Source organism: Dromiciops gliroides, chromosome 4 (genome assembly GCF_019393635.1).
Source record: "Dromiciops gliroides isolate mDroGli1 chromosome 4, mDroGli1.pri, whole genome shotgun sequence".
NCBI classification, from domain to species: domain Eukaryota; kingdom Metazoa; phylum Chordata; class Mammalia; order Microbiotheria; family Microbiotheriidae; genus Dromiciops; species Dromiciops gliroides.
Window position 1 is genome coordinate 495,093,475 of NC_057864.1, and position 23,718 is coordinate 495,117,192.

Genomic DNA, 23,718 nt, shown 5'->3' on the forward strand with positions numbered 1-23,718 from the left:
TGGGCAAGTCACTTAACCCTTATTGCCCCGCCCCTAAAAATATGATTGAGAAGTAGTGCTATGGCAATGAAATGAAGAAAACAAGGGCGCAGAGAGTTCTTTCTTCAAATGTATGTCTACCTCCAGATGCTGCTACATGAAGTGAAAGGAGATTTTTCAGCAGCAGCGATCCACATTCCAAGTCGCTCTGTCTTCTTTCTGCTCACCCAAGAAAGGCTGGACATGAGATTTCATTAAGGAAATAAAAGACTTTGGGGGTCCAAGAGCCAATGGAAATTTTTATCCCTAAGCCCATCACACCCACATACCCCAAACCAAACAAACAAAAACCAAAACTTGTCCCAATTAATATTGTTTAAAATACAATTTGTGTAAATTGTATAGAATACAATTGTGTAAACTGGATAGAATTTTGTTTCCTTTCACATCTTGGACCCAGAAAAGTAGGAAGGGAGCAGGATGTTTGTTTGGGGCAAGGAGAAATGGCAATACCAACAGCATCTTTCTTATTATCATCCTGCTGTTTTGAAGTGAAGGACCCTTCCAAGAGAACTGACTCCTTCAGAGGATATTTCTCTTCAGATGTGTTGAAGGTAGTCCTTCCCCTAACCCCTACCTGGCTTTTCTCTTCACCTGGGGTGGACCATGCCCTCTCTCTTAGCTGGGCAGTGCCCATTCACTCCTTCTTCCTAGCAAGCCTTCAGCCTATTACTTACATTCCTCTTAAAATCCCTTTTGAATGGGATGGATTTATTTCTGTTAGAGCTACCCACTTTCATCTTTGCACATGGTAGACAGGATAGCCTAGCAGCATGATCAAGCCTCATGAGAAATTCATCCTACAGAAAAAGATGCTTTCCCTGACATCTCACAGGGGAACAGAAAGCCAAGAATGGTCATTGGCAAGAGGAACAGAGGGCAGCAGCTTGGCCTATTGGAGCTTGGTCTATGAGACACAATGGTGGCTCCCGTTCTAATAATGTCACTGCTCCCTGAGGCTGGGGGATCTGGGGACTCCCAGCTTAAAAATGCAAACTATTGTCAAGAACTGGACTGGGTTGGAGGCATGGCTGGAAATAGCACCTGTCTGGTCCTCTGCCAAGCCAGTTTGAATGCCCCATCACAGCTCAGATGGGAAGGCTGTGTCTCCAAAGAAGCCAGTGGGACATCTGTACCTCCCAACATGGAAGAGTGCCTTGTGTTCTTTCACCACCACATTGTTCTGCTGGGTGACTCCTAAACTTTGAAATTGCAATACTTATTTCTCCAAGTGGACAGCATCCATTGCTTCTCCATAGATGCCAAGTCTGACAGAGCTGATCTTGTAGCTGGTGGTCAGCAGCCCAGGAGACAACTCATTAGCTCATGGATCAGATGGATTTGGGGTCATTCTTTTTGTTACTGATTTTCATGAGAACCTAATGATCAGTGGGTCAGAGTGTAAACATTTTGGCCACTTTATCTGTATGGCTCCAAATTGTCTTCAAGGCTGGTCAGACCCATCCACAGAGCAATGATGCACCCATCTTCCCCTCTACCATTCACTGTTCCCATCTTTGGTCAGCTTGTCCAGTTTTCTGGGGTAGGATGTGAGGGGTAGCTTCAGATGTTCTCTGATTTGTATCTTCTACTTAGTAGTGCCTTAGAACAATGCTGCATGGGATTGTCAGTAGTTTGCAAAGCTTCTGTTGAGGTTTAGTTATTCAGAACCATTCAGCTCTTAGCTATTGGAAATGATTTGTTTTTTCATCATGTTGGTTGATGTTTGTCAAGTTTATATTAAAAATAAAATAATAATGGATAGAAAAAAAGCAGATAAAACTTAGTGGCAAAGAATGGAGGAAAAATGCCACCTAATACACTCAGGTAGACCCAGGAAAAAGAAGAGAAACACACAGACACACATAAAATCTAAACTAAGAAGGTAACCATTCTACCTGAAATGGCATCGTTTTTTCCCAATCAAACAACCACCTCTGGAAGGACTGATCTAGACATCCGAATCATGGGGCCAAATTTCATGAGCCACAGCAGGACAACTGAAAGAAAAAGATGAAAAGTGAAGGCATATAGAGTGTGATGGATAAGAGCAGAATATCTTTTACCTCCAGGTCACTGGCAAGCAGACACTCTTCAGTGATGATATTGCACATTGAATTGAATGTCCCATTCCCAGCTATGGGGGTAAGTGATAATTAACAACCATGAAGGACCCACCAGTGAAGCCTGGGATGATGCAGAGCTGGGAGCTATCTCCAAGAATATCAAGTCCAATGCCATCATTTCACAAATAAAGGACCCTGGCTGTGAGAATGAAATCGACGTTCCCCTTCGCAAGGAGAGGAATCATCAGCCCCGCATGGGATCTGAGCTTCGTCCTCTGTCTCCAAGCCCTGGGCTCTGTGCTTTCCCCTTACAGCCCAAAGCACCTGAAGTGAGAATCACCTTGGGGGCCCTTTCCTCTCCCTCAGTTTAAGTCAAACAGCTGCCAACTTCAACCGGAGCTTTGGTGAGAAAGGGAGGGAGGAGAAAGTTGGCATCTCCATGTTCTCTCCATCCCAGTGTGTATGTGGATCAGTGAGGAGGCCAGTGTCCTTAAGACACGTGGTGAGCTAGAATCTTCCTAGAAGGTCTTTTAACTACTCGAATTCTAGTGCTTCTCTGAGAGCTTTGTGCATATAGGCTGGCGATCCGCTCCCAAACATCCTTATCATTGGCTTACTTTGCCAAGGATTGTGCTTGTTGCTGAGACAAAATGAAAAACAGTCCCTGTCTTCCTGGACCTTCTGCAAATGGGCTTCTGAGCTCCTCTCTGCCCTTTCCAAAGCTAGCATTGGTCTCTTGAAAAAAAACCACAACTAGATCTTTAATGATTCCCTCCTCCTTTGTCTCCCCCACGCCATTTCCTATGACAAAAGAGTTTTTTTTTTCTTTAAATGAGGAAGCAGAAAAAATCCTCAAAACCTACAAAGCCAAAGTAACTCTTTGCTCTCCAGTCTCTCAGTGTCATAATTAGCTCCCTGGGATTTATCTCTATGTGGAGAAGTCAAAGATTGACATTTCTCTCCTGAGCTTCAGCCCCGGATTACCAATTCCCCACTGGAGATTTCAAATGGGATGTTCTGGAAACATCTAGTACTCAACATGCCAACTTTCCAAAATGGAACTCTACCTTTTCACCAACACTGACTCCTCTCCCAATCTCTCCCATTTAGGTGAAACACACCACCTGCCTTTTGGTCTCCAACATCATATCTTGGTGCCATCCTTAACTCCTCATGCATGACTGTCCCATATGACCAATCAACTGCCAAATCTGACCTGTGCTGAATTTCTTCTTTTTTCCTTTTTTAAGGCCTGTTAATTTATGATTTTAAAAATAATAAACATTTTTATGTATAGTTTTGGGTTCCAATGTTCATCCCTCCTTCCCTCCCTTTCCTTCCCTCCCTCCCGGTAAGCAATCAGATATAGGTTACATATGTTCGATTTTGCAAAACATTACCATATTAGTCATTTTGTACAAGAAAACTTGAATAAAAGAAAAAATGAAAGAAAGTGAAAAATAGCATAATTTGGTCTGTGTTCCATCAATATCAGTTCTTTCTTTGGAGGAGGATAGTATGCTTCATTGATAGTCCTTTAGAATTGTCTTGGATCATTGTATTGTTGAGAAACTGCTGCATTTCTTGATTTAGGTATGATCGGGCTGAGCCTCCTCACTTCAGGTCCTCATCACCTCTCACAACAGCCTCTGAATTGCTCTCTTTGCCTCAGCTCTCTCCTCCTTTCAATTTATCCTCCACACATCTCCAATGTGACTTCCCTACATGGAACTCTGACCGTGGGACTCCCCTCCTCAACTAAAGCCAGCATCTTCCTATTGCCCCTAGGGTCAGATGGAAGCTCCTCAGCTTATCTCCTAATGCCTTCCCTTCCTGACCCTCTGGAACTTCTCTTACCCACTCTTCAATCTAGCCAAATTGGCCTCTCTGTTCCATGGTACTCCCTCTTCTGTCTTCATGCCCCTGCTGTGGTTGCCCCCTGTGACTGGAATGTATTCTCTTCTTGCCTTGGTATCAAAATGACCCTCCCTTCACTGCTCAGGCAACTACCTTCTACATAACAGCATTTCCTGATTCCCCCCACCCCACCCCACAAATACTATAATCCCTTCCCTCTCAAACTCAGTTGTTTTTAAAGACTATGTACATAATTGTATTTATTCAGGACAGGTAGGTTGTGCAGTGAACAGAACAAGGAGTCAGGAAGACTCATCTTCCTGATATCAAAGCTGTATGACCCTGGGTGAGTCACTTAATCCTGCTTGCCTTAGTTTCCTCATGTGTAAAATGAGCTAGAGAAGGAAATGGCAACCCATTCCAGGATCTTTGCCAATGTGATGAAATAATGGGATTTAGCAGATACTCAAAGACCCACCTGGAGATTAATCTAGACTGATTGAATCAAGTAAGTGATAGACTGATGATTAGCCTACTTCAAAGTTAACTAGATTGTAATCACACCTGGCTAGCCCTTAGGAAGGTATGGTTCTCAGAAGCTAGACTGTGAACTTAACTAGAGAACACCTTCAAGTTCAGTGAACCAACGGATTTGGAGGACACCAACCAATCAGCTTGAAGCAGTGTGTCTGTTCCAGACTTATGAAAAGCTTCCACAATCAGTTTGCTAGAGTGTTCCTGATTGAAGCAGGCTGGTGACAGAGTTCCAACCAGGCTGGAACTCTAGGCTAGATAGGCCTTTTCTTAACTTTCTGAACTCCATGTTAATACCTGTATACTTTAATAAATGTTTAATGCCCAAAGACTGGTGCTAAAGCTTCTAATTTAAGGTGACCACAATCTAGATTTTAAACATCACACCAAGAAAATTCCAAATGGGACTGTGAAGAGTTGGACATGAATTTTAAAAAACCCTGAACAACCATATTTATTCATGGTATATTTACCTTGCATACATTTTCATATCTACTTGTTTCCATCCTCTCTGACCCAATGACCCTGGCCTCTGGCCATTTTCTCTGTCTCTCGCCCATTCCTGGAACACTCTCCCTCCTCCATTTCAACTACTGGCCTCCCCAGCTTCCTTTAAGGTCTAATAAGAACCCCACTTCCCACGGGAAGCCTTCCCCAACCTCCCACAATTCCAGTGATTTCCCTCTGTTAATGATCTCCTATTAATCCTGTATAAAGCTTGCTTTGAATGTATTTATTTTCATGTAATTCCTCCCCCCCCCCATTGGATTGTGAGCATCTTAAGGACAGGGACTTTCTGTTGCCTCTTTTTGTATTCCCAGCCCTTATTACAGTGCCTGGCACATTGTAGGTACTTAACAAATGGTGACTGATTGATTGAAATAATTTATTCTTCATATTTGTATCCCCAGAGCTTAGCACAGTGCATGACACATAGTAAGTGCTTGCTAAATACTTGTTTATGGATTTATTACATTATATTAAATGATGAGTATTTCTAAGCACCAACTATGGTAGCAAAGGAAGGGGCATAAATCTTCCCTCTCTTGTCATGAATAATGTCATTTTGGAATGTCTTCATTTTGATGTCATTGTCACCTTTAACTCCTAAGTTTCCACCTTCTTCTATCCCAGTCCTTGTGAAAAGACATCAACAAAATGACCATCTCAGCCCTTCCCGGTTGCAGGCTTAAGGCCAACAATCTAGAAGAGGAATTCTCTGTCCCCTCCCCCAACTCAACAGATGCCCCAGCCAGTGGCTACTGTGGTGAGTCTGACATGGATATGCTTTTGTGTACTATGAGAAATGGCTTGAATTCAGTCAGAAGCCCTTCTGTCCCATAGAAGACAATATTTTCTGTGAGTCCGTGGATGACTTTCCTGGCCGTGTTTATAACTATGGGTGAAATGCAGCCTTTCACACACTTGCAGCCTCTATTATAAACAGACAGCATTCTTTCCATGGTGATGAGCCCAGCCAGCTCAGAGCTACACCAAAGACAAAGATCAAACATCCCCTTCTCTCAAGGATCTTACGTTCAAGGAGAACTGATCTGTACACACATAAACACATAGAACATGGGGGGGGGGAGGAATAATACAAAGAAGTTGGTGGAGGGGCACAAGAAGTTGTATGTCATGGGCAGTCAGCCAACATGTCACAGAGAATGGGCTCTGAAAGAAGGTCTTTGGGGCAGAGGGGAGTGCACCCCAAGCATCAGTAACAGCTAGTGCAAAGGCACAGAGACCGGAGATGGAGCAGCATGTGTGATGAACAGCAAGAAATCTACTTGGCCTGAACCATAGAGTATGAGAAAGAGAGTAAGGTAGAATGGGGCTGGAAAGGTGCATGGAAGACAGTGTGGGAAGGGTTTAAATTCCCAATGTATTTGCCTAGACATTGAAATCCAAGGAAATTTGAAAGGGGGAGAACATGAACACTTGGGGAGAATCAAGCAAGGGCTTTCTCCAGGAAGCAGACAGAAGCCACCCTGAGCCAGGCACACACAGATAGCTGGGGCTTGACTTACATAGTGGGCATAGCTCCTTCTCATACCCCAGAACTGCCACTGGTAAAGCAGTGGTGACCTCACGGCACGGCCTTTTGTAAGAAATAACTGTGGAAGGGGCAGCTGGGTGGTGCAGTGGATAAGCACCAGCCCTGGATTCAGGAGGACCTGAGTTCAGATCCAGCCTCAGACACTTGACATTTACTAGCTGTGTGACCCTGGGCAAGTCACTTCACCCTCATTGCCCCTCCCCCCAAAACAAAAAAGAAATAATTGTGTCATCTGAAAAAGCTTTTGAAAATATAAAACATGAAGACAACTGTCTCTGTGCCCCTAAGGCCTTTAGGCCTCATTGGTGTGGCACGGTTTTTCTTTATTAGTGCCAAGGAACAAACTGGATTCTGTTCTTGGTTGTTCTCATCAACTAAGTTTGGAGTCCTGAGTGTTGGTACCAAATCACTGTCCTGATTCTCCACTGGAAAGGGCATATTCTTTTCTCCAAAGAGAAAAGCCAGGCATGAGGAGGGATGATCATTCAGCTCAAGCTATTTGTCAAGATGGGTGTGGGTTTACTTTCCAATGCCTGGCTGGTCTCACAGTGCTGGGGACTGTCAGAGAAAACTGGGTTTGACTTGTAAATGCACAAATCTGATAAAAATCATTAATAGAGTGTCTGGAACAAGATGTCACTGGGAGTCCCTTCTTTGACCATAGTTAACTTTGAGCATTGTTGGACCTCATCCCACAGGCAAAGCTTCCCCTCCCCTCTTCCCTTTCTTCTTCCAAGTAGCACCTCATTCTCCAAGAAATTGTCTAGGTAGGGAATAGGGAGGCTAGTTTCATTCTGTTGAAAGTTAGGTCATTTGGTTTTGGTTTTGGTTTTGGTTTGCTTTTTTGGTACAGAGAAGAGACAAAAGAGAAAAAATGATATGTGTCAGGGACTCCTTGGGTTTAAAAATATTTAAAGTTCCCCATGAGCCAATTGACGGTCCAGCTCAGCAGTGCTTTGAATGTTACAGACAGGAATGCCAAGAACAATAATTAATGGAATCTGTTGGGATTCCCAGTGTCCACTCTGGATATTTTGCAAAGCAAAATCAGGACAATTATCTTAATGGGCAATGAAGGCCAAACCATTTATCACAGGCCTTGATTGTCATAACCAGCTGATGCATCAAGTGGGTAGACTCAGTCTTCTACTCCTCTATTCCCTGGAGTACTGTAGCACTTTTCAGTCCCCCCTCCTCTGGTCATGACCACCCTAATGGGTAGTCCTCTGTGTTCCCCATTGCTGCAGGATTCCAAAACAGAGCTTCCTTGGGACAATGAATCAAGGGAAGCCTACAGAGGTGAAATGAGCAGGGTGCTTCCCAAAGAAGACCACCTATCTGAAATCTAAAGGAAAAAAGTCACAGCCTACCTCATTTATCCGGAAAGTAATCACTGCCCTCTGTAGTACCCCCTCACATGCCTGAACTTGGCTAAAAGGATGACAAAGGAACTCATGAATCATGGACAGTGCAGTCAGAAATGGGGTCCTATTGGAAGCAAGCTAGCATTGATCTTCTCAGGAGATGCACAGAGGCCACTGATGGCAGCAAAGATGAGACATTGACAAAAGACCCAGCCCTGACTCTGCTTGTGCACTGCAGCTCTTGAATAACTCAGGGCCTCAGTATTCTTGCCTGTTACCAAGACAACAGTCCAACGATAGCAGCATCATTAGGACTTAAACTGGGTAGTTTCTTGTTCTTAAGGAGGAGTCTGACCCTCTGAACCATGGACAGTTCCAGGCTTATCTACCAGTCTTCAGATGAGGCAATCAGAGCTTGGGATAAGCAGAGTGACTTGTACAAGGTCACCCAGTGAGGAAGGGGCAGAACCAGCACTCAAACCCAGGTTTTCTGGCTCCAAGTCCAGGGCATGGGGAATCATAGAATTGGAATTTCAGATTTTCCAAGTTGCAAGGGCTTTAAAAGGTTATGAAGTCTAGATTCTGTCTGAGCATGAAAGCCCTTGGCTCAGACCTCCCAAGGGGAAGGGAACATCCAGGAAAGGTGGGCTGCGGGTCAGCCAGCTACCACGCATTAGTGCCTATGCACTGAGGACACAAAGAATGCCAAAACATGGTCCCTGCCTTCAAACAGCTTACTTGGGGGTGACAACATGTAACCAGCCATGTACATATAAGATCTATTCAGAGTACATGGGAAGCACTATTAGAGAGAAAGATGGGGAACCCAAGAGGAAGGAGGGAAGAGTCTCACTACATCCCATCCCCTAGCTAGAATATTGTATTCTATTCTGAGGACCCCAGTGAAGGAAGGGAATTGATGGGTGGATTATTCCCTCTATGCATCTGAATGGTGGTCATGAGGAAGGAGGCTTACACTTCTGCTTGGCCTCTAGACTTTTGCTAGGACAATACCATTGATTCAAATGTGAGACAATGTCACCTGACTCCAGGCCAAAGGACATCTGTTCCTTACAATTTTCCAAAGCCACTGACTGTGGCTTACAGTGCCATCTGCCAGATTTCTTATTCCTCCTAGAATGAATGAGCCTGGTGACTTGGGCTCTTTGAGGGCAGTTTGGGGTCTTCATAATTTCCTAACTTCTCTTGGGTCCCTGAAAACCACTCTTCATTAGACTTGTTTCTAGTGGAGGACCTTTCTTCTTGGTAGAAACAAAGACATAGAAGCCAAGTAAGAATGAGAGGCTGTTTTTTCCCTCCATGGTTGACGAATTTCTGTTAATAGCGTAAAGGGAGAAGAACAGAATTCACTGAGAAAAAAGTTGTATGAACCATCTCCAATGAATGGACAAGCATCACTTTCTTTGAAAGGCACACGAGAATTGTGCCTGGTCCATCAATACAATGTTAGAGGCAACAGAAAAATAAGAAAATTGCCACAAGAAAATCATGATTATCTTGCAGCAGTTTTGCCTGACAACCACCTATTGTTCCCTGCTAGTAGGTCCAGTATCACTGGTAGCTGCTTGGACGATGGCTCATGGGGAGCCGATGTTGTTGTCCAAGGAGGAAATGCATTTTGATAGAGTAGAACCTAACAAGGGAATTCAGAGGGGAGCTGTCCCCATTTTTTGCATCCAACTCTCAACCAGCTGCTGACCCTTTTAACACTAACCTCAGCCTCCCCAAAGGGTCCTTGTCATAGGGATGGCTTATCAAATGTTACAAGGAGCAGCTTTGAGAGTGGGGCTTTAAAACCACAAAGGATGCAAATGTAAATTAAAAAGAATTCACTCCTTTTCTCTGATGATCAAACTTATTTCATGGAATATAAAGGTGAAGACACCAACTCTGAGTATCATTATTCCCTGAAGAAGTTGATGCAGGCCCTGGAGAGAATATACATACAACAGGAGGAGAGACAGGTACACATAAGATGCCCTGATGAAGGCTGAGAGAACAGCCAAATCCCATTATTTTCTCACAACATGAAAAATAACAACACTGAGGAGATGGAAAAGGCCCCTTACCTGCCTCAGGAAGCAAATGTTGTATCTCTGCCTATATCTAAACAACATGGGAGCTAAGGGCAACACTGGCTGAGAGCCCAAGGTCAAGTGCAAAGGATGAGGTAAGAGAATGAGCAGAAATGACTCATGAAACAGTGACAAGGAGAGAGCGAGCCTGCAGAGAGCTTGGCATGAAAGTCACAGAAGCTGGCTCATCGGAAGGGACTTGGTAGAGGAGGCCAGAAGGAGGACAACAAACAGACAGACATCAGATGGGGTAACTGCCATTTTTTTTCAGGGCAATGAGGGTTAAGTGACTTGCCCACGGTATCACAGCCAGTAAGTGTCAAGTGTCTGAGGCCAGATCTGACCTCAGGTCTTCCTGAATCCAAGGCTGGTGCTTTATCCACTGTACCATCTAGTCACCCCCCCTTTTCTTTCTTTTTTAAATTTCTTTTTTCTTTTCTTTTCCTTTTTTTTTTGCAGGGAAATGAGGGTTAAGTGACTTGCCCAGGGTCACACAGCTAATAAGTGTCAAGTGTCTGAGGCTGGATTTGAACTCGGGTCCTCCTGAATCCAGGGCCAGTGCTTTATCCACTTCACCACCTAGCTGCCCTGTAACTGCCATTTTAAACAGGAATCTCTCTCTCTCTCTCTCCCCCCCTCTCTCTTTCCCTCCCTCCCTCCTTCTTCTCTCTCTCTCTCTCTCTCTCTCTCTCTCTCTCTCTCTCTCTCTCACACACACACACACACACACACACACACACACACACACACACACACACACACACTCACTCACCAGGTTTGGACTCTCCCAACCTAGTGGCAAGGGGAGAGAAATGGTGATGACATTTAGGAAGATGAAGTCAGAACGGGCAGCTCAATCTGGCCAAATTCAGAAGAAAGAAGGTAGGGTCAAGATATCACCATCTGAAGAGCCTTCAAAGACCCAAATTCAATATACTTCACAGAATGAAAATAGATGATGCGTCTTTTACTTTACTTTCTAAAGATGACTGAAGAAAACATTCACAAGCTTTGACCTACATTTCATCTTTCTTAGTTCTTCAAATATTTGTCAAAATTGTCTATGCATATACTGAGCATTTTCTTGATGAAAAAATGAGATAGGCACACATGAAGGCTTTCTTCTCTTCCTAATTATTTTTCCAATTAACACACAATTATTTCCTCTCCTTACTTCCCTCTCTTTACCCCATTAGAAAAAGTGAATTTTTTCAGCCATCCTGAAAAGCAGTTTGGAACTAGGCCCTCAATGAAACTAAACTGTCCATATCCTTTGACTCAGTGATGCCACTGCTAGGCCTCTACCCCAAAGAGATTAAAGACAGAGCAAAAGCACCCCTCCAAATGGGTTTGCAACCAACAGTTGGTGGATATGAGGCCTTTGTTTCTGTCACTGACCTCCTTGGGGTATATAGCAGTGGGATCTGTGGATTAGAGGGCATGAGTGCTTTAGCCAATTTATTTGCATAATGGCAAATTGGTTTCCTGAATGCATTAGTGTTCCTGGATTTCCACAATGCCTTTCTCCAACACTGACATCCCATCTTTGTCAATTTGTGGGGTGCCGAGGCGAAACCTTAGAGCTGACATTTTTCTTATTGCTTGTGGTTTGGAGCATTTGTTCAGATGGTTGCAAACAGTGTGCAGTTCTTTGGAGAATTGTTTGTTTTTATTCTCTGGCCACTTAGCTCCTGGGAAATGCTTTTGGTCATATAGAGATGGTGAATATGCATTCGTATATTGTATATGGATTGATTTTGCCAATTTTTTCTCTCATCCCTCTCTTTCCTTTTTATAGCAATTCTCTGTTATATGGGATGCCTTCTGGGAAGAGGAAGGGAAGGGAAATTTTAGGCTAGACAAAGACATCGATATACTTATATATTTTAAAAAGAAATATATAACTTGATTATCAGACCATTCAATATAAAGGTTGTTCCCTTCTTATCTGAGTTGCATTAACTTTCTTCATCTAAATGAACTCTTCAGTTTTATGTAACAGAAGCAGCTATTTGAATTTTTTAAAGTATCTCTCTTCCTTATCTGGTTAAGTATTCACTCCTTGGCCATAGTTAAGAAAGGTACAGAATTGGTTCTTGTGTAGTTTTGGATGGTATGATGGGGGGGGCAGCATGTCCCAGAGCTGGCCTCAGAGCCAGGAAGAGTGAGTTCCAGTCTTGTCACTGAGGCACGCTGGCTGCATGGCCAGGGGCAAGTCTCTAAGACTAGAAGCTGCAAGGAAAGAATAGAAGCTCACAGGCAGAATAATCCTTCTTGTCACAATCATCCTCACATCGTGCTGGTAACGAGAGCCAGGTGCTGATGTTGATTGGTCAATCCCAAACAATTCGATCAGAAAGGTCTTCATCACCTGTGGCCAAGCTGTCCCACTCGGGGGTTGATGTCACAAGGGGGTATTGACAGCAAACTCTGCGGACTCATGGAATGTTAGGTCCAGTTTTGGTCACCATATTTTGGTAACATAATGAAAAAGATGCAAAGGATTTTGATGAGAGTGGGCAAAGACTAAAGCAGTAGAACAGATTAAGGGAATGGGGATCACTTAGGTGGGAAAAGAAAAAGCTGAGCTGCAAATGCATTACATTTTTCCTGTATATCAATATGTTTTTCAGGAGGAAGCAGGGATATGATCAGTTCTTCCTTTTCTTTAAAGACTTTACAAAGGAAATCACCTTAACTCAATAACATAACATCAGGAGTTCTATCAGAGCTAGGCTGAGGAGGGATTCTAAACAGGAAGGGACCTTGTTGAAGGAGTTTGTGACACCATCTTCTGAATTCTACAAAGATTTCAGACATCCCTGGGGCCTGGATGATGCTGGCCTTCCACGTGGGGCAGGATCAGCATCTTCCACAGGGCTGATGCACTAAAGAACTCTCTCACCTCGTTGGGGAGCTTTTTGCAAAAAGCCTCCCCCTGACCTGGGCTCCATTGCCAAGGACTTGGGCCCAGGAGGCAAGGTTAGAACACTCTGAAAAGTTTCAGCTTTTATCAGGTCTCCTATCATTTAACACCTACTGGGGAGAAACATGGTGTGTTCTTTGTTGCAGGAGAGTGGTTAGATAAAGATCACATTTAGACATTTTTATTGCATTCTTGCAAAGTCTCCCAGAGTTGGAGGCCACTGAGTTCAGCCTATATTCATGGGATCCTTAGTTCAGAACTGGAAGGAACCTTAGGGTTTAGCAAGTTTGATGTATGAAGAAACTAAGGCCCAAGGTCATTTGGGAAGTCACTTAACAGGTCATATCTAAGGTGATACTGTAACCTTCTCTTGCTGATTCCAAGTTAAGTCAATGAGCATTTATTAGGCACCCAATACATGTCAAGTACTGTGCTAAGCACTAGGAATAGAAGAAAGATAAACAGACCAAAAAATCCCTGACTTAGGATCTGATGGGAGAGGAGACAACATGTAAACTATGGCCAAACAAATTATGCACCAGAGAAAATGGAGATAAAGAATTCAGGAAAACTGGGAAAGGCTTCTTGCAGGTCAGTTTTAGCTGAGTCTCCAAGGAAGCTGGGAGGAGGGAGTGAAAGGAAAGTGCTCCAGGCAGGGGGCACAGTCAGAGAAAATGCCCAGAGTCTGGAGATGCACAAGGAACATTCAGGAGGCTGGTGGATCACAGAACGTGTGGAGGGAAGGAAGGGGTAAGAAGCCTTGCAAGGTCAGAAGGAGCAGGTGATGGGGGGTTTTAAAAGCCAAACACAGACTTTTCTATTTGATCCTGGAGGTGAGAATTTAGTGAATAGGGGTCATGGGGCAGACCAGAGCTTTAGGAAAATGGTGGAGGATGGACTGGGATGAGGAGGGACTTGGGGCAAGCAGACCTCCCCCTCAGCTACTGCAGATGATGAGGCCCTGCATCAGGGCAGGGGCAGTGTCAGAGGAGAGATGACTAAGGTAGGATCCACAAGACTTGGCCACAGATTGGCTATAAGGGGGAGGGTAAAGAGATAGGAGTGGAAGGTGCCCCTAGGCCGTGTGAGCCCAGGGGGTGGGGGGTGATGGTCCCCTGGGCAGGTGTATATCAGGATGAGGGGAAGGTTTCTGGGCAAAGATGGGTTCAGTTTAGACATGTTTAAAGTATCTATGAGGGGCCACTAGGTGGCGCAGTGGATAAAGCATTGGCCCCGGATTCAGGAGGACCTGAGTTCAAATCCAGCCTCAGACACGTGACACTAGCTGTGTGACTTTGGGCAAGTCACTTAACCAATGTCCAATAGGCAGTTTTAGATAAAAGCTGGGAGGTCAGAAGAGAGATCAGATCTGGACAAATGGAGCTGAGAATCATCCACAGAGAGGTGAAAACTGAATCTATGGCAGCTAATAAGATCACCAAGCAAAAGAGTTCAGAGGAAAAGAGAATGGAACCAGTACCCTAACCATTAGCCAATACTGCCTCTCATAAGACTCGGTCTGGATTGACGGAGAATCAAATCTAGGGCAACTGCTTGGAAGAGGGCTAGACCAACTGCTCTATGACTCCCACTGAGTGAAGACCCTCCCCACCACCTGGAGCCCTAACTGCAATCCTCTGCAGAACATTCCCTTTTAGCAGGATGACTTTATTTTTTATTATTTTGCAGGGCAATGAGGGTTAAGTGACTTTCCCAGGGTCACACAGCTAGTTAAATGTCAAGTGTCTGAGGCCAGATTTGAACTCAGGGAGTCCTGAATCCAGGTCGGTGCTTTATCGACTGCACCACCTAACTGCCCCAGAACATTCCCTTTTAACTTGACCCTGTGTCTATGGGCTCATACATTTTCTGTGATGTCAATGTCCTCAGGAGGACGAATATCTCCTAAGACTTCTTCTCCTTGGTCCCAGAGGGCAGAAGTACAAACAGTGGGTGCAAAGTGCAATCAGACTGATTTAAACTAGATGTAAGTTAAAACAAAGAACCTTCCTTCCATGGAATGGGCTGCCTTGAGAGAATGTGGCAGAGGAAGAGGAAACCAGGCAGTGCAGTGGGTAGAGTGCTGGGCCCGGAGACCTAAAGATCTGAGTTCAAATCCAGCCTCAGATTCTTACTAGCCATGTGAGCCTGGGCGAGTTACTTCATCTCTGCTTCAATTTCCTATCTGTGGAATGGGGATCATATGAGCACCTCCCTCCCAATTGTCATGAGGATCAAATGAGATCATGATTGTAAAGTGCTTGGCACAAAGTGATGTTCATGTTAAATATCAGCCACTATGATTATTAGTGGGCTTCCCCTCCCCCAAGCAGAAGCCAGGAGATTGAGCACCTGTCAAGAATTTCAGGAGTTCTTGTGCAGCTAAACGTTAGGTCAGATGCTTCTGGGGTCCCCTGTGGGTGTGGGAATGTGGGATTCTCCAAGTCTAGGATTTCCCAGGTCCCCACTGTATTGCTCTACAGAAAGCCAGCTTTTCCCCATGTTGGGGGGCTTAGCCATCCATCCCTGTAAGAGACACGCTAGATATTTCCAAGATGAACTCCTAGGATGCTCTTGAACAAGGCCATTAACACTAGGTGGCACTAGAGCACCATGCATCCAGAGAATGGCCTTCCTCCCTGGACCTAGACAGAGTGTCCCCAAACACTCCCCCCTCCCTTGGTGCCAACCCAGTGCCTCCCACTGTTAGTTCCCACAACTGGCCTGGAGTCTGTTCTAACCCCAGAGCCCAGCCTGCGGCTGGAGGGCCTGGACGGACACTAGCCAAGTGCCCGGCCGCCCCAGGAAGCCTTTCAGTCCTGGCTCCATGGCATTTTCTCTAGTCACGCGCCTCTGAGGGGACCGGAGCTGCCCTCCTCGTGTCTCTGTCCATTCTCGGGGCAGGGGGCACTCACTGAGCCCCTCTCCCGTCGCTGGGTCCACCTCGGGCACATGATGACACAGGCAGAGTTTCTCCACATACACTCATGTTCCCTCCATCCCACACCGGTCTCCCTTGTCTCCCCAAACATCCACCCCTTGGGCCATTCTCTCTCTCATCCAACCTCCCCCACCACAGGTTCCTACATCATGGATCTCAATTTGGAAGAGACCTTGGAAACCACCTAGGCCAGCTCAGTCCTTTTACAGATGGAGAAACTGGGTCTCCAGGAGGTTCTGTCAGCGACTGCAAGTCAGTCAACAAGCACTGATTTAGGGCTTACTGATTAACTTGTCCAAGGCCACAAAGGGAAAAGAAGGCATCCGACGCAAGACATGAACCCGCCTGTCACTTTGGACCCTGCGAGCTTTGCCCTGTGCCACACTGCCTGGGACTATATTCTGCTTCAGTCAGACTCTTACATCATGTGTGACCTTGAATGAGTCCCTCAAGCTCTCCAACCAAAGAGACAACAGCCACTGAATAGTCAAGAAAGCCCATCGACAACCCTACAACACAGGAGCATGTGACTGTTCCTCCAGCCATGGGCCTCAGGATGAAGCCTCACTGTGGGTGCAGGGGTGCAATGCTCTAGATGGTGGGGTCAGTGGAGGAGCAGCTGTAGTCAGCCCTGCACCGGCTGGGCTCAGCAGGGAGCAGAATGGCTACCACCCAAGGACCGGCCTGGCTAAGATGGAAGGCTCTCGTTTGTCCTCAAGCAATCCCCAAAGACCCTCCATTCATTTGGAGAGAGGCTAGGGTCTCCCATGGCTTCACTGAGCCTAGCCTGTATGCCTGGGTCCCAAACCAAGAGGCCCCCTGGGGGAGAGGGGAGTGGGTGCAGCCCCCCAGCTCCCAGGGCCCCTCTGATGTTCATTCAAGTTAGACACAGATGACGCCGACTCATGGAGTCTCAGAGTTAGGGAAGTCCCTGTAGCCCCGCCTGTGCCAGGTGGCCACAGGATCTCGACCCAAAGAAGTCCTGTTACCTTGCCGCTCTCTTTGCTGGTGGGAGAAGTTGTCTTCTTGCTATTGGTTTATATTTAATGTTCTGTGGACTGTTCCACGGGTGCAGTGATTGCTGTACGTGTGGATTGGATAAGCCTTGTTACCTCAGAACCCAGCTGATCCCTAGCAAAGTTGACAAACTGGCTTGACTCAACTTGCCAAGCACTTCTGAGGCCCTACTATGTGCACCAGGCCCTGTGCCAAACAGGAGGCACAGTGACAAAGAGAGTACACTCGACTGGACCAGCCTGTGCTAAGGTGCTAATGACTAGTGGACAGCAAAGTGTAGGAGACCATCTGCCATTGGAGCCAGCAGACCTGGACTAGGATCTTTCTGGAATTTTCAGCCTCCTCATCCATGATATGAGTCCCCCCCTTCCCCCCCCCCATGTCAGCCTTTTAGAGCTGGGTCCTAGAGGTCATCTAGACCAAGCTTCTCATCTCACAGATGGGAAATGGCCTTCCGGAGGGACCCTGTGACTTGCCCAGGGTCACACAAGCTGTAGTCGTCAGAATTCAGTTTTGAACCCAGGGCCCATGACTTCAAAGCCACTGTTCTTCCCATTGTACCCTCCCCTTTCTTATAGCCAAGCTCCCGTAACGAGTGTCAGAGCAGGGCCTCTGCCACGGTCTCCAGGTTCTAAGGGGTCTTGGCGTAGTGCCTGGAGCAGAGCAGGCACTACTAACAAGTGCTTGTTCTTTCCCCCCATTCCAGCCAGAAAGGGGCTCGGGACACCTCGGCTGTGCAGTGGGAGGGTCGGTCATTCAAGGGTCCAGCTTCAGAGGGTGACTTTACTGGGAGCCTCTGTATAACTCGTGCTTCAGTGCCCATCCGATCCCCAGACTGAGCGTCCCTGGATGGAGAAGCTCCTTTGATCCTCACCCTGTCCCTCTATTTGGTCCTGGGCATGTGTCAGCACAGGAAGTCCTACTTATCAAGGAGTTAAGTTCCTCAAACCAGTAGGCCCACAAGGCCTTGTGCTTTTTAGCGCACCTTAACAGGTTAGAAAGTTCTCAAGTTTACACCATCAACACTAGTGTGAGAATTCTCAACTGTGCAAAGAGACGTTCCCTCTCTGGCCTTGACTGGGATTCATTTATAGCTTCAGAGGGCCAATTAAACTCTCCAAATCTCATGTCCTGCTCCCCAACTTGACTTTCAGAACCAGCTCCCACCGTGGAGTAAAAGAAGATTCCCAGGATTTCCAAATCTTGGAATGCTGGAGGGTCCTAGGAGGGTGGCTTATTCAATCCTCTGCCCCAACAAGAAACTGCTCATTGGCACATCCCATCAAAACCTTGGCCAGTCTCTGCTTGATGGCCCCCAAGAAGGGGAAGCTCCTACCTCCCATGGAAGCTGCTTCTTTTGGGGAAGCTCTTCCTCCCTTTGAGTTCTGATCTGCCTCCTGGTGACTCCTCACCCTTGTTCCTAGGTGTAACTCCTGGAGTCAAGCAGAACAAAGCTAATCCCTCTTTCACACAAGAGACATCCCAGTTTCCAAAGACACCAGGCACATCACACCTCTCCTACCCAATCAGTCTTCTCTTCTCTAGGCTAATACCTTCAGCTGGCTCTTCATCACCCTGGGTGACTGGGGTCAACCCTCTGACTTAGCAATGCCATCTCTAAAAGGTGATGGTCAGGACTGAACAGAGCTCCTGCTGTTGGATCAGGACAACCTCTCTTCCCATATTCCTAGGTGCTGAGGCTTCTCCTAATGCAGCTCAGGATGGCTCAGAGCCTTGTAGCCTCTTTGAATATGAGTCCTCTGAGAATTGGGATAGTTTTAGTCTTTGCATTTGCATACCCAGCACCCACTGCAGCACCCTGCATGCAGCAGATGGTTGATGGATGTGGGTTGATTGATCAAACTATTGGTTCATAGCCTATAGTCCACTAAACCCCCTGCATATTTTATCACATAAACTGTCTATCTCTTCCTCATCTTATATTTTTGAGGTTGATTTTTTGAAGTTAAATGTAAGACAACATTTCTCCATGTTCAATTTCATCTTATTAATTTTTTTAGGCTGTCAAGATCTTTCTGAATCCAGAATGGGTCATCCCATGAGTTATTGAGCTCTCCCCTTTTATTTCATCTGAGATTTTTATGTTCATGTCATGTATGCCTTCATTCAAGTCACTCATTACATTTCCTACTTTGAACCTCTTCAACTTTGAACCCAATAATGCACATGTCATAAGGCAGATCTCCAGGGACTATCTCAATGAGCTTGCAAATGATTTTACTACTTGGATTCAAATATTGATCTGTTATTTCTCAGCTCCCCTACTTGTAGAAACACACCAACAATTCCAGTGTAAAGAAATAACATTAGCTTTAAAAATTCAATTAGGTTAAACCAATTGCAGGAGAGAGCTTCCCCATCAGTTTCGAAAGGCCCTCCTGATTAGGGATGGAATAATGAGCTGGCTGCTCATATGCATTAATGAACCCCATCCCCTGCCATGGCATGGCTGGATATCATCTTAATGGAAGGGGAGGGTCAGAAGAAGTGTACCAATAGAGTCTGGGATATCCCAGTGCTGCCTACAGGACAGGCACCTCAGTTCTTTTCTCTGACAGCCCCTAAGGACCTCACCAAGACTCATTCTGGTAATGCTCCTATTTGGCAGGGGCACTAATACACTAAATGGGTCAGCTCTAGCCATGACTCTCATCTCCCTTTTTGCTCTAATAGGAAGGCAAGAAGATAAACAGAAACACTTCCTGTTAGTACTTTCATTTCCCAGAAGACTCATGTGGAGTTTTTGGCCTTCCCATCAATCTTATGTCCTTGTTCTTTTACTTTTCTCCATCACAATTCCTCCTAGTAGACTAGCTCAACCAATCTCAGTTCTTCAGAGTTTAAAGTTAGGGAGCCCCCTTCCCCCAAAATTGGGATTTTCTGATGGCTAACAGGTAACCAAGAGAATCAACAAAGGAAGGTTTATAGCAATATCAAGAAACACAAAATAACTCTGGACAGCCCTGGATAAAAACAAGAATGCTCTAGGCCATTTGTTGTCAATCCATATGGGTTGAGGCCCCCCGAGGGAAAGGGCCACAGAGTTATTCCAAGGAGTCCTTAAATCCACATAGATGAATAACATCTCACATGTGAATTAGTTGCACTGATTTTTCAGATGGACCTAATTGGTGAGACTGTTAACTAATACACAAATTCACTAAAAGTCTCACCAAATCCACAGCTGTTGTTTTTAATGTCATCAAGTATTTACTGAGCCAAAAAAATGCTAATAGGACAATCATTATTATGGGGGAAGGGACTGAAGATGATTTTTTTATCTTCAAAAGGACACTTCAGTAAACCTAGATGAAATCCCTCAAGTCAAGAAGAGACAACAAAAATTAATGCCTCCTGAAGACAGCAAAAAATATTGAGACAAAATCAAAAGATTGAAGAGTAGAAGAAAATGTAAGATATTTTATATCAAAAACAACTTTCTTGAAAAACAAGTCAAGGAGAGATAACTTAAGAATCATTGGGCTCCCTGAAAAACATGATTTTTTAAAAAGACTATGCAGAGAAGATAAAATGAACAATTTTAAATGCATAAAATGTAAAAGTTTTCACAGAAACAAATCCAGGGAAGCTAGGATTACAAAATAAATAGGTGATTGGGGGTGGGGGAAGCTTTGCATCAAGGTTCTTTGATAAACATCTCATTTCTAAGATATTTAAAGAGCTTATTAAATGTATAAGAACACTTTATAGACTCAAAGACTGTGGAAGCCAAAAGATGATACTCATCTTCCAGTCTAGTCCATACATGAAAGGAATCAGCATAGTAACATACAACAATTGGCCTTTCACACTGCTTGAAGACCTCCAAGGAATGGAATCCATCACCTCTTGAGGTTCCCTCTTCTCTACTGGAGAGGGTTGGGAATCACAGGCATTGAGTGGATTCACTCCTCCATATCACAATCCCAAGTTACTTCTGGGGCATCTAACCCAATGGAACAAGTGTCTGTGAAGCAGTCAACCAATCTCAGCACATACTCAAACCAAATAGGAGTCAAATGCTGTCAAGTGCTATCCTTTATAGATTACCTCTGTTCCCAGACCCCAACCACCCAATTCACCAGTCTCTTCTGCCTCAATATGTGGTTTACATTTCCTTTGTTTCTTTCTGTGTCTTTATTCAAGCCAGGCCCTACACCTGGGACATGCCAGCTGCCCCCAAATTCTATCTGTTGAAACACTCCTCTCTTTTGAGGACACAGCTACAATGTGACCTGCATCACAAATCTTTTCTTGACTTCTCCCCAACATAGTGGTTGGAAATCACCTTTTTTCCCTTGGGCATCTTCTAACATATGGTTGAATTTCCGGCTGCAAAGACAAACCTTGAGTATGATGGCTCTTTGTTTGTGGTTGTCACTTCCCCACTAGACTTGAAGTGCCATGAGGGCAGAGACCTGGCTACCTACTGGGCTCCTGGCTTCCAGTCTCTTCCCATCTCAATGTTTTCCCTCTTGTTGCCAACAAGATTTTTCCTTAAGCACATATCTGACCACGTGATTCTCCTCCTCAAACCCCAGTGGCTTTCTATCACCTCCAAGATAAAACGTTTAAAAGACTCTTCCCAGCCTCAGAGAGAGAGGGGGGGGGGAGGGAGGGAGGGAGAAAGGAAATGATAGAGAGAAAGAAGGGAAGAGAGGGGAGAGAAAAGGGAAAGCCAAGAGGAACAAGAGCAGGACAGGCAGGAGGCAGGAGGCAGGAGGAGAGATTCTGTGTGTTTGCAGATATAAAGCTTATCTCCCCCATTAGAATGTAAGCTCCCTTAGAGTGGGAATCATTTCCTTTTTGGTCTCTGCATCCCCAGTGCCTAGCACAATGCTGCACAAATGGGAGGCACCTAATAAATGTTTGTCTAGTGATCCTTCTTTTTTTTTCTCCACAGAGGTCAAAGAAAAGGCAGAAAGTAGGGAAGAATGGTTGGTAGAAGATAATAGTCATTCAAGATTATTTTCTTGTCCCCAACCCCTCCCAAGCACAACCAGTCCCATTTGTGAACAGAGGTGTATAAGGGTTATTACCTCCCACTTGACTTCTGTAGGAGGTGAACAGCCAGGCCCAAAAATAACCTACATATTTTCTGTCTGTCTCTCTGTCTTTGTCTCTGTTTCTCTCTCTCTCTGTCTCTCTCTGCCTCTCTCTGCCCCTTCTCTCTTTCTGTCTCTCTCTCTCTCTCTCTGCTTCTGTCTCTTTCTGTCTCTGTCTCTCCTCCCCTTCCCCCTTTCTCTTTCTTCTCCTCTCCCCACCCTCCCTCTCTCCTCTCACTAATGGATTTGAGCTTTGGATGGAATGGGAACAGTGCTTCCAATGGCTCTGCGCATCAGAGCTACGTTCTTTCAGATGATCATTCCTGGCAGCCCCTCTTACTCATGCTCCCCCCAGTCACAGACTTTACAGGAAGGGCCTGAGTGCTAAGTAGCACTCAGCAACTTTGGATTATTATGTGGGGATCCTTTACTGGAGACAAGCCAGGAAGCTGATATACAGTAAAGGCTATTTAAGGTATAGAGTAGTCTGTGGTAAGCAGAGCCCAAGACAAGGCTGATTAGTCCACTTGAAACTTCCTGCTAGCAGAAGGATTAGACTAATAGCCTAGGTTGTACCTGGGGAGGGGGGACAAATGCAGGGAATAAGCACTTATAAGCACCCAGTACATGCCAGGTACTATATTAAGTGTTTTACAAATATTATCTCATTGCTATTCACAACAACCCTGGGAAGTGGGCACTATTATTATACCAACCATTTACAGATGAGGAATGGAAGCAGACAGTGGTTAAGGAACTTGCCTGAGGTGACACTGCTAGTAAGCTTCTGAGGCTGGATTTGAACTCAGGTCTTCCTGACTCCAAACCCAGTGTTTTATCTGGCAAATGGTCCCTATGGCTGATCCCTAGAAATAATGCAATTCTTTGAATTCTACCAACTTTCTTTGCAAGAATCCAGTTCATTTCAAACTAGGCTGTCTAGCCCTACTTAGGAAGGATGAGAATTTGAGGATACCTCAAAGGATCAAGCTCCATAAGTTGATGTAATACTGTTTTGATTCTATTAGGCAAAGAAAACAGTAGGATGAAAATTTGTATTTCAAAGTAAAATTATAATATCTGCTGGTAATTATTTGTATTTAAAATGCATCTTCATGTATAGGACAAATTATAGTAAAAATACAAAAAGAAATATATAGCAACCGATATGCCAACCCTTCTAGTGTAGATGCAGATGCTCCCAAGTCTCCAATCCAGCCCCCATCTTTCTCTTGAGCATCAATCCCTCATCACCACCATCCTGCTAGACATCTCCCCCTGATGAGTCCTGCAGACTCATCAAATTTAATATTCCCAAAGCAGAACTTATCATTTTCCCCAAACTCATCCTTCTGCCCAACTCTCCTAATTCTGCATTCTAACCGACGTAAGTATTATTCAGGACTAGATTACTAAAGCCAAAGAACCACCTTCTTGGCGATAGCCATGACTTGGAGCCTACACAAATGTGGCCTGCATATTGTTAGCGATAGCAGACAGTAAACATTTACAAACCTCCTACTAAGTGCCAGGCAATGTATGGGGTAGGCATTTTCATGTAATCTAAGCATAATGTATTGGTTTAGGATGGAGTACTTTGCTTGAAAGAGTACCATGGACCAATGCAAGTGTTGCCTGTTCAATCTTGCTTCCCAAGAAAGGATTATGGTAGACCAAATTAGATATTCTTGAAGCCCTCTCCAGCTCAGATTCAGCGATTGTATTATTGCAATGGTGCCTGGTGACAGCCTTC

General features: G+C 45.0%; 1 protein-coding gene across 34 annotated transcripts in view; it reads right to left on the reverse strand.

Moving 5' to 3' along the window:
- The window catches only part of PCBP3 (poly(rC) binding protein 3), a 384,627-nt gene that overhangs the window by 178,677 nt on the left and 182,232 nt on the right, over positions 1-23,718 (reverse strand). For 31 of the 34 annotated variants that reach the window (XM_044000428.1, XM_044000427.1, XM_044000415.1 and 28 more), the window contains one exon: positions 1,938-2,039. The exons of the other annotated variants lie outside the window; for them this stretch is intronic. The gene's annotated coding sequence lies outside the window, so the exon portion shown is untranslated. The remainder of the gene's footprint in view (positions 1-1,937; positions 2,040-23,718) is intronic. 34 annotated transcript variants of the gene reach the window in all.